Consider the following 11,008-nt stretch of genomic DNA (forward strand, 5'->3'; position numbering starts at 1 on the left):
ACTAAGAGGGGGGGGGGGGGTGAATTAGTGCAGCGGAAATCTTTTAGCGATTAAAAACAAAAGCTGCGTTCGTTCGATAAAAATCAGTTTTGAAGCAAAAGCTGATTCTAAGAAAACTTATGATTAAGTGCAGTTTACGTCTAAACGTAGTTTACGTCTAAACACAATTTACGTTTAAATGCAGTTTGCGTCTAAACGCAGTTTTACGTCTAAACGCAGATTTACGTCTAAACGCAGATTTACGTCTAAACGCAGATTTACGTCTAAACTCAGTTTACGTCTAAAACGTCTAAACACAGTTTGGACAGTTTTACGTCTAAACGCAATTTTACGTCTAGACGCAGTTTCAAAGGGATCTGAACTTAGAAACTCGTTCGTAAAAGCGCAGAAGACAGTTTTGCAGAATCAAGGCGTAAACGTAAACTGCAATGTAAATATCGCACGAAAACACTGGTTTACGTCTGAAAACAGATTTGGAAAGATCAGCACTTAGAAACTTGTTCGTGAAGACGCAGAAGACAGTTTTGCAGAATCAAAACGTAAACGTAAACTGTAATGTACGAAAACACCGATTTACGTCTGAATGCAGATTCTGAAAGAACAGCACTTAGAACTTGTTTGTAAAAGCGCAGAAAGCAGTAGTTATGAAGGAGGTTTGCAGTAATGATAAAGTGCTCAAAATAAACGCAAACCAGAGATTTAGAGTGGTTCGGTCAGTCTTGACCTACTCCACTTTTGGCTTCCTCCACCGACGAGGTCACCGACGTCAACTAGAGGCCTTCCTTCAATAGGCGAAGGCCAACTGCCCTTTTACAGTTTCTCTCCTTTTGACAGGCTCAGGAGACAACCTTTACAGACCTTTCTCTCCTCACTTTACAACTCAAGAACTTGAAGAACAGAAGGAGGAGACTTAAAGGCTTTACAACACTTTTGAGCTCTTAGAATCACAGAAAAGATCAAGATTTCGGTGTAGGTCTGTGTCCCTTCAGTGCTGAATGGGTGGGGTATTTATAGGCCCCAACTCAATTCAAATTTCGAGCTCAAAACAATCAAATCCCGGAATTCCGAGATCAGGCGGTTGCACCTCTTGACTGGAGAGGTTGCACCGTCTGGCAGAGCTCGAAGACCGAGCTCAGGCGGTGCCACCTCTCTGTCAGGGAGGTTGCACCGCCCAGTCTTGCTCGAAGACTGAGCTCAGGCGGTGCCACCTCTCTGTCAGGGAGGTTGCACCGCCCAGTCTTGCTCGAAGACTGAGCTCAGGCGGTGCCACCTCCCGGCTGGGGAGGTTGCACCGCCCAGTCTCGCTGGGAGGCTTAGCCCAGGCGGTGCCACCTCCTGGCCTAGGCGGTTGCACCTCCTGGTGCAATCAGGGTCCGAATGGTTAGTTCCATTCGGCCCAATTTCAGTCTTTCAGGGGCCCAATTGCCCCAAGATTAAGCCAAAGGGATCACCTCCCATTTTCCAACTTAATCAACGTGCTAACTACGATTAAATCTAAGACAATTTCTGCAGCTTTGCTTCGGTGCGTCAATCGCTTCTTCCGGCGAGTTTCCGGCGAACTTCCGTCGATCATCCGATGAACCCTCGGTGATGCTCCTGCGGACTTCCGGCAAACTCCTGGACTTTGCGACGATCCACTTGGCAAGTTCCGACGAGCTTCGCTTGGCAAGCTTCTGGACTTCTCGGATCTGTTCTCGCAGAACCTCCGACGACCGTCCGAACTTCCGTCGAACTCTCGAACTTCCAATGTGATCATGAACTTGACTCCGGCGCAACTCCTGCTGCTTGTCTAACTTTCATCATAGATAATCCTGCACACTTATCTCAACACATAGATTAGACAACAAATGACAATTGACTTCATCATCAAAATCCGAGATTCAACAATCTCCCCCTTTTTGATGATGACAATCAATTGATAATTGAGTTATCCTTAACTCCCCCTGTCTATATGCCATAGTTGAGATAAGTCAATCTTGAATTCAAGACCTAAGAATTCAAGTGACGTATTGATAAGTTAGATCAGTTAAACTTATCAATACTCCCATCATGATACTCATCATGATGTATCTCTTCAAAGATGATGTCAAGGCTTGACATACATCAACAAGTTTGTATGATTGTGTTTATAACTATTCATCATGTAGTTTAAACATTATCATATAAAGCTGTGAAACACTATTACATGATGCACACATTTGAAGTATTCTAGCAACTTTTGCATTTTCTTCACATGATCAATTTAGGGCATAATGCAAACTTCAGCACATGTTCATATGTTCATATATTTCTTGATGATGCAAGGATGGCATAATCATAGTAGTGTTTATCAATTCATATATTTCTCCCCCTTTGTCATCAACAAAAAGCATAGTAATTATGATACCAGGAAAATAAATATTAGCAAGCTTATAGAGGAATTTTTCGTAGATTGCTTTAAAAACTTCTTCCCCCTTTATAAAGATTGCTTTAAAAGCTTATAGAGGAATTTTGGAGTACATACATATCACTTCATCAAATTTATTCATGAAAGTGTACGAGAAAATCTGTTTTATAGCATTCGAATAAATAAGATGCATTCGGACAAGATTTTGTTGCAGATTTTCACATAGAAACATGGCAATCAAGTGATGCAATATAGTCCGAAAAATAATGTTAGCAAGTTTATCTATTCGGACATATCAACATTCCTAATTCTCTTCTTATGAAATCAAATTATTCTTCACTTAGAGGTTTTGTAAAAATGTCAGCTAGTTGATGTTTAGTGTCAATGAATTCTATGGTTACGTCATGATTAGTGACATGATCTCGTATAAAGTGATGTCTAATATCAATATGTTTTGTTCTTGAATGTTGTATAGGATTCTTGGTTAAACAAATTGCACTCGTGTTATCACATTTAATGGGAATATCTTTAAGATTAACTTTGTAATCTTCTAAAGTGTTTTTCATCCATACAACTTGTGCACAGCATGCACTTGCTGCAATATATTCAGCTTCGGTTGTTGATAGTGCAACCGAGTTTTGTTTCTTTGATGACCAGGAAACAAGGGCATGTCTTAAGAATTGACATGATCCTGATGTGCTTTTTCTATCTAATCTACAACCAGCAAAGTCTGCATCAGCATAAGCAATTAACTCAAAATTCTCTGATTTTGGGTACCATAATCCTAGATTTGTGGTACCATTAAGATATCTAAATATTCTTTTAACTGCTTTGAGATGAGATATCTTAGGGTTTGATTGAAATCTAGCACAAAGTCCTACACTGAACATGATGTCTGGTCTGGTTGTAGTGAGGTAAAGTAAACTTCCTATCATACCCCTATAAGTTTTTTGATCAAAGCTTTCTCCACTTTCATCAAGTTCTAACTTAGTGGATGTGCTCATAGGAGTGTTACTAGCCTTTGAGTTGTTCATATTGAACCTTTTTAATACGCTCATGGCATATTTAGTTTGACTAATAAAGATGCCATTGCTTAGTTGTTTGATTTGTAAACCTAAGAAGAATGTTAATTCTCCCATTAAGCTCATTTCGAATTCAAGACTCATAGTTTTAGCAAAAGATTCACAAAGAGATTCATTTGTAGAGCCAAAGATAATATCATCAACATAAATCTGAACAATAAGAAAATTATTTTCAAAATTCTTGATAAATAATGTAGTATCAACCTTGCCTTTTGTGAAGTTATTTTTGATAAGAAAAGAACTAAGTCTCTCATACCAAGCCCTTGGGGCTTGTTTTAAACCATAGAGAGCTTTAGTTAATCTGAACACATGATTAGGGAGGCTATTATTTTCAAATCCAGGAGGTTGTTCAACATAAACTTCTTCGGAAATAAAGCCATTTAAAAAAGCGCTTTTAACATCCATTTGAAATAACTTAAAATTATTACTACTAGCGTAGGCAAGGAGCATCCTTATGGCTTCCAATCAAGCCACAGGTGCGAAGGTTTCTTCGTAATCGATACCTTCTTCTTGGTTGAAACCTTTGGCCACTAATCTAGCCTTGTTTCTAACCACGATACCATTTTCATCTTGCTTGTTTCTAAAAACCCATTTAGTACCAATTACTAAATGGTCATTTGGCCTAGGAACAAGCGTCCACACCTCATTTCTCTCAAACTGATTCAATTCATCTTGCATTGCGATAATCCATGAATCATCTTTCATGGCTTCATCAACGCATTTGGGTTCAATTTGGGAGAGAAAGGCGGCGTTGGCACAAAAATTTTTAAAAGAAGATCGTGTTTGAACCCCCTTTGATGTGTCTCCTAATATTAGCTCCTTAGGATGAGCATCTACATACTTCCAATCCTTGGGTACGGATGTTTCGGAAGTGGATGCATTCAAGTTGCTAGTTGGAGAAGGGGTTTCATTTATGTTTAAGGAATCAAAATTAACATCATCATCAAGATCATTTTTCTTAATTTCGGAAATCTCATTAAAAACAACATGAATGGATTCTTCAATAATTAAAGTTCTTTTATTGAAGATACGAAAAGCTTTAGAAACCGAAGAATAACCAAGAAAGATTCCTTCATCGGATTTAGCATCAAATTTTCCTAAGTTATCCTTTTCATTTAAGATAAAACACTTACACCCAAAGACTTTAAAATATGAAACATTGGGTTTTTTGTTATTCCATAACTCATAAGGAGTTTTGGTGAGTAAGGGTCTTACTAGTACTCTATTCAAAATATAGCATACAGTGTTTACGGCTTCGGCCCAAAAGTATTTGGGTAGGCTGTGTTCATTCAACATGGTTCTTGCCATTTCTTGTAGATTTCGATTTTTTCTTTCTACTACCCCATTTTGTTAAGGATTTCTTGGAGTAGAGAAATTATGGTTATATCCATTGAGTTCACAGAATTCTTGGAAATCGTGGTTTTGAAATTCTCCACCATGATCGCTTCTTATTGACGAAATCATAGAACCCTTCTCATTTTGAACAAGTTTACAGAACTTGGTAAAATATCTAAAGCATTCATTTTTTTGTTTTAAGAAGTAGGTCCATGTATATCTGCTATAGTCATCAACAATGACAAAGGCATATTTGCTACCTCCTAGACTTGATGAAGAGATTGGTCCAAACAAGTCCATATGGATCAATTGTAAAGGCCTAGAGGTGCTTATTTGATTTTTAGTCTTGAAACTACCCTTAATCTGTTTACCTAATTGGCAAGCATCACATACATTATCTTTGATGAACTTGATATGAGGAATTCCTCTTACAAGTTCTTTAGATGATATTTGAGTGATTAGTTTCATGCTAGCATGACCTAATCTTCTATGCCATAGCCAAGCATCTTCATTTAAAACTGAAAAACACATTTCATTACACAAGTCATTGATGTCAATAGTGTATACGTTATTTTGTTTTAATGCAATCATAGACATGTTTTTATGGGGTTTTTCAATGATACAAGCATTGGATTCGAATTTGACAATGTATCCTTTATCACATAATTGACTAATGCTCAAGAGGTTATGTTTTAAACCATCAACTAACAAGACATCTTCAATAAAAAAGTTGGATTTGTTACCTATGGTTCCTTTGCCAATGATTTTACCCTTGTTGTTGTCTCCGAAGGTAACATAGCCTTCATCTATGCTAGAGAGCTTAGAGAATTGAGATGGATCTCCGGTCATATGCCTTGAGCATCCACTATCGAGATACCATCTCTTGCTCCTGGCTTGGGATGGTGTGGGTTTCTACAAGAAAGGATAATTTTTAGGTACCCATTTGCTTTTGGGTGCCTCACAAATAGATCTATATTTTCTATCATGTTGCATAGAATTTGTCATGGTTCCTTTAGGAACCCAAATCAATTTGTTTGGACTTATTTTCTTGAATGGACAACAATGTGTCTTGTGTCCAAATTTGCAACAAAAGTTGCATTTGTTTTGATGTTGAACATGTAAGATGGAGCCTTTTATGAAGGTGGTTGGATTTTGGTGAGAACTTCTCACGAATCCAATTCCATTTCTTTTGGGAACGTGACCCTTATTTGTAAGGATCATGTTTAATGACTTGCTACCAACCTCGAATTTCTTCAAGGTATCCTTGAGTAGCAGGGTTTTCTTTTTGGAAAGTTTCTAAATCATGACATTTGGTACATGAATTTAAACTATCATGACTTTCAACTTTTAACTTGTCAAACTCACAAGTAAGACTATCATGCACCTTTTTCAGCAATTTATATTTTCTACTGATACTCTTGCATTCGTCAAATAAGTCATTGAAAGCATTTAATAATTCATCAAAAGATAAATCAGCATTTAATGAATTCGTTACCTCCTCTCTAATAGCCATTAAGGCGTAATGAGCAACTTGCTCGGTGTTGGACTCCTCTTCCTCAGATGCGCTCGAATCATCCCATGTTGCTTTGAGTGCTTTCTTCTTTGTTATTCTCTTTTTGGCTTGGGGACAATCACTCTTGTAGTGTCCCGGCTTTTTGCACTCATAGCAAATAACTTGATCCTTCTTGGGTTCAAGTTTATTTTTAGTATCATTCTTAAACTTGTTTCTTTTAATGAATTTTTAAAATTTTCTAGTTAGAAGTGCCAAGTCGTCGTCACAGTCCTCATCACTTGAGTTTTCTCTCAAGTGATCTTCAGAAGTTTTGAGTGCCATATCCTTCCTGTTCTTTGGAAGGATGTCTTCTTGCTCTTCATGAGCTTTACAAGTCATTTCGTAGGTCATTAATGACCCGATTAATTCTTCAAGAGGAAAATTTCGCAAATCTTTTGCCTCTTGAATAGCCGTGACTTTAGGATCCCAACTCTTAGGAAGGGATCTTAGTATCTTATTAACAAGCTCAAAATCCGAAAAGCTCTTTCCGAGTCCTTTTAGATCGTTAATGACATCCGTGAAACGGGTAAACATGTCGCCAATGGTTTCACTCGGTTTCATCCGAAAAAGTTCGAAAGAATGTAACAGCAAATTGATTTTTGACTCCTTTACTCTACTTGTGCCCTCATGGGTCACTTCGAGTGTGTGCCAAATATCAAATGCAGTTTCACAAGCTGAAACACGGTTGAACTCGTTTTTGTCAAGTGCACAAAATAAGGCATTCATAGCCTTTGCATTAAGAGCGAAAGCCTTCTTCTCCAATTCATTCCAATCGATCATTGGAAGAGAAGGCTTTGAAAAACCGTTTTCGACAAGGTTCCACAGTTCAAAATCCATAGAAATAAGAAAGATCCTCATTCGGGTCTTCCAGTAGGTGTAGTCCGTCCCACTGAACATGGGTGGACGAGTAATAGAATGCCCCTCTTGGTTTCCGGCATATGCCATTTCTCTTTGGGTTTTAATCCGTTAGAGAGTTAACCTTGCTCTGATACCAATTGTTAGGATCGAGAGCACTAAGAGGGGGGGGGTGAATTAGTGCAGCGGAAATCTTTTAGCGATTAAAAACAAAAGCTGCGTTCGTTCGATAAAAATCAGTTTTGAAGTAAAAGCCGATTCTAAGAAAACTTATGATTAAGTGCAGTTTACGTCTAAACATAGTTTACGTCTAAACACAATTTACGTTTAAATGCAGTTTGCGTCTAAACGTAGTTTTACGTCTAAACGCAGATTTACGTCTAAACGTAGATTTACGTCTAAACGCAGATTTACGTCTAAACTCAGTTTACATCTAAAACGTCTAAACACAGTTTGGACAGTTTTACGTCTAAACGCAATTTTACGTCTAGACGCAGTTTCAAAGGGATCTGAACTTAGAAACTCGTTTGTAAAAGCGCAGAAGACAGTTTTGCAGAATCAAGGCGTAAACGTAAACTGCAATGTAAATATCGCACGAAAACACTGGTTTACGTCTGAAAACAGATTTGGAAAGATCAGCACTTAGAAACTTGTTCGTGAAGACGCAGAAGACAGTTTTGCAGAATCAAAACGTAAACGTAAACTGTAATGTACGAAAACACCGATTTACGTCTGAATGCAGATTCTGAAAGAACAGCACTTAGAACTTGTTTGTAAAAGCGCAGAAAGCAGTAGTTATGAAGGAGGTTTGCAGTAATGATAAAGTGCTCAAAATAAACGCAAACCAGAGATTTAGAGTGGTTCGGTCAGTCTTGACCTACTCCACTTTTGGCTTCCTCCACCGACGAGGTCACCGACGTCAACTAGAGGCCTTCCTTCAATAGGCGAAGGCCAACTGCCCTTTTACAGTTTCTCTCCTTTTGACAGGCTCAGGAGACAACCTTTACAGACCTTTCTCTCCTCACTTTACAACTCAAGAACTTGAAGAACAGAAGGAAGAAGGAGGAGACTTAAAGGCTTTACAACACTTTTGAGCTCTTAGAATCACAGAAAAGATCAAGATTTCGGTGTAGGTCTGTGTCCCTTCAGTGCTGAATGGGTGGGGTATTTATAGGCCCCAACCCAATTCAAATTTCGAGCTCAAAACGATCAAATCCCGAAATTCCGGGATCAGGCGGTTGCACCTCTTGACTGGAGAGGTTGCACCGCCTGGCAGAGCTCGAAGACCGAGCTCAGGCGGTGCCACCTCTCTGTCAGGGAGGTTGCACCGCCCAGTCTTGCTCGAAGATTGAGCTCAGGCGGTGCCACCTCTCTGTCAGGGAGGTTGCACCGCCCAGTCTTGCTCGAAGACTGAGCTCAAGCGGCGCCACCTCCCGGCTGGGGAGGTTGCACCGCCCAGTCTCGCTGGGAGGCTTAGCCCAGGCGGTGCCACCTCCTGGCCTAGGCGGTTGCACCTCCTGGTGCAATCAGGGTCCGAATGGTTAGTTCCATTCGGCCCAATTTCAGTCTTTCAGGGGCCCAATTGCCCCAAGATTAAGCCAAAGGGATCACCTCCCATTTTCCAACTTAATCAACGTGCTAACTACGATTAAATCTAAGACAATTTCTGCAGCTTTGCTTCGGTGCGTCAATCGCTTCTTCCGGCGAGTTTCCGGCGAACTTCCGTCGATCATCCGATGAACCCTCGGTGATGCTCCTGCGGACTTCCGGCAAACTCCTGGACTTTGCGACGATCCACTTGGCAAGTTCCGACGAGCTTCGCTTGGCAAGCTTCTGGACTTCTCGGATCTGTTCTCGCAGAACCTCCGACGACCGTCCGAACTTCCGTCGAACTCTCGAACTTCCAATGTGATCATGAACTTGACTCCGGCGCAACTCCTGCTGCTTGTCTAACTTTCATCGTAGATAATCCTGCACACTTATCTCAACACATAGATTAGACAACAAATGATAATTGACTTCATCATCAAAATCCGAGATTCAACAATAAGTAGCAAAAGAATATAAAACAAAATTCCTAGATTTCCCAAAAAGGTATTTATCGTCGTGCAAAGATTGGTATGCAAAAACCCGTGAAATTGAAAACCACATGTGAGATAGTTATGTTACCTAGGGAGATTGTATATCCCTAAAATTCTATAGATATATGGGATAGGATGAAGGAGGTCAAGTGTCCTCCTCTCTAGCGGTGATCCACATGGTAGGGACTACGAAGACTCTCCTTAAATCGCTGCCCAAATCTCCATGCACCCTTGTTGGCTTAGGAGGAGAAGGGGAGAGGAGAATAGGAGGTGGCAACCAAGAAGCCTAGCCTTTGGCCCTTTGGTTCCCTCCTATTTATAAAGGTCCCCTTGTTAGGATCGGAGCGGCACTAAGAGGGGGGGGGGTGAATTAGTGCAACGGTAAAGTATGATAAACTTTCGATGATTTAAACACTTTCAAAAACTTCGCACTATAAAAGCAACGTTTCGTTTGAAACCGTTTCAATTACGTTTTAACTTGAAGGTAGTAAGCTATTGAAGGGGTTTGCAGTAAGGTAATAGCAGGAAGTAAATGCAAACCAGAGAAGACGGTAGTTTATAGTGGTTCGGTCAATCGTGACCTACATCCACTCCTCCGATTCCTCTTCCGTCGAGGCCACCGGCATCCACTAACGATCTTCCTTTACTAGGCGAAGATCAATGTCCTTCTTACACCCCTCTTACAACCTCTTACAAGTGGTTCACCCCTTTTACAAAGATTTCAATGAAAAGAAAGGAGGTGAACACTCAAGCTATTGAAAACAAGACTTTTCCTAAAGCTTTTCTCAACTTCTAGCTTCTCAAAAGGTTGTATTCTCTGCTGAGAATTGAGAGATATTTATAGGCCCCAAGAGGATTCAAATTTGGGCTCCAAATTTTGGATTCTCTTGGGTTCCCGAGGCTGGCGGTGCCACCGCCCAGTCCGACGGTGCCACTACCGGACCTCTCGGGTGCTGGGCGGTGCCACCGCTTGGTTCTCGGGTTCTAGGCGGTGCCACCGCCTAATCTGGTGGTGCCACCGCCTACACTATTTCAGCTCACTGGTTGCGCTCCAAACTTGGCCCAAACCAGTCCGAACTCGAGCCCAATTGGCCCCTACTTGAGTTATAGGATTAACACCTAATCCTAACCCTAATTAACATACTAACTATGAATTTAAAGACATTTTCTAAGCTATTACAAAGTCCACAAGTCAAGACTTTTTCCGGTGAGCTTCCGGCGAACTTCCGACGGTCTTCCGACGAACTCTCGGAAACCATTCTACGGACTCCCGGCAAGCTCCTAGACTTCACGATTTGATCTTGGCGAGTTCCAATGAGCTTCTTCGGCAAGCTCCGATCTTTCTCGGCGAGCTCCGTGAACTTCCAACGAACCTTCCGGCGAGCTTCCGAAAAACCCTTCGGCAAGCTCCCTACTCATTCTCGGCTAGTTCCGACAGCATTCCCGACGAACCTTCGGACTTCCGTCGAACTCTCGAACTCGCAACAAATCCTTCGTGCTTGACTCCGACACTTTGTTTCGCTTTATGTCTTCATCGTTATCGTAGTTAATCCTGCACACACAAGTCAAAACTCTACTCCGATCGAGACAATTATTACAAAGCGAATTGACATTCTGTTGCCCGGCACGTCATTGGTTGGCGCTTCGTCCGATTCTTCGACGCATCGTCCTCTCTTGCGGCTTGTTGCCCAATCGGCGGTTGACCTCCGTAACCCCG

Source organism: Musa acuminata, chromosome BXJ2-5, assembly GCF_036884655.1.
Source record: "Musa acuminata AAA Group cultivar baxijiao chromosome BXJ2-5, Cavendish_Baxijiao_AAA, whole genome shotgun sequence".
NCBI classification, from domain to species: domain Eukaryota; kingdom Viridiplantae; phylum Streptophyta; class Magnoliopsida; order Zingiberales; family Musaceae; genus Musa; species Musa acuminata.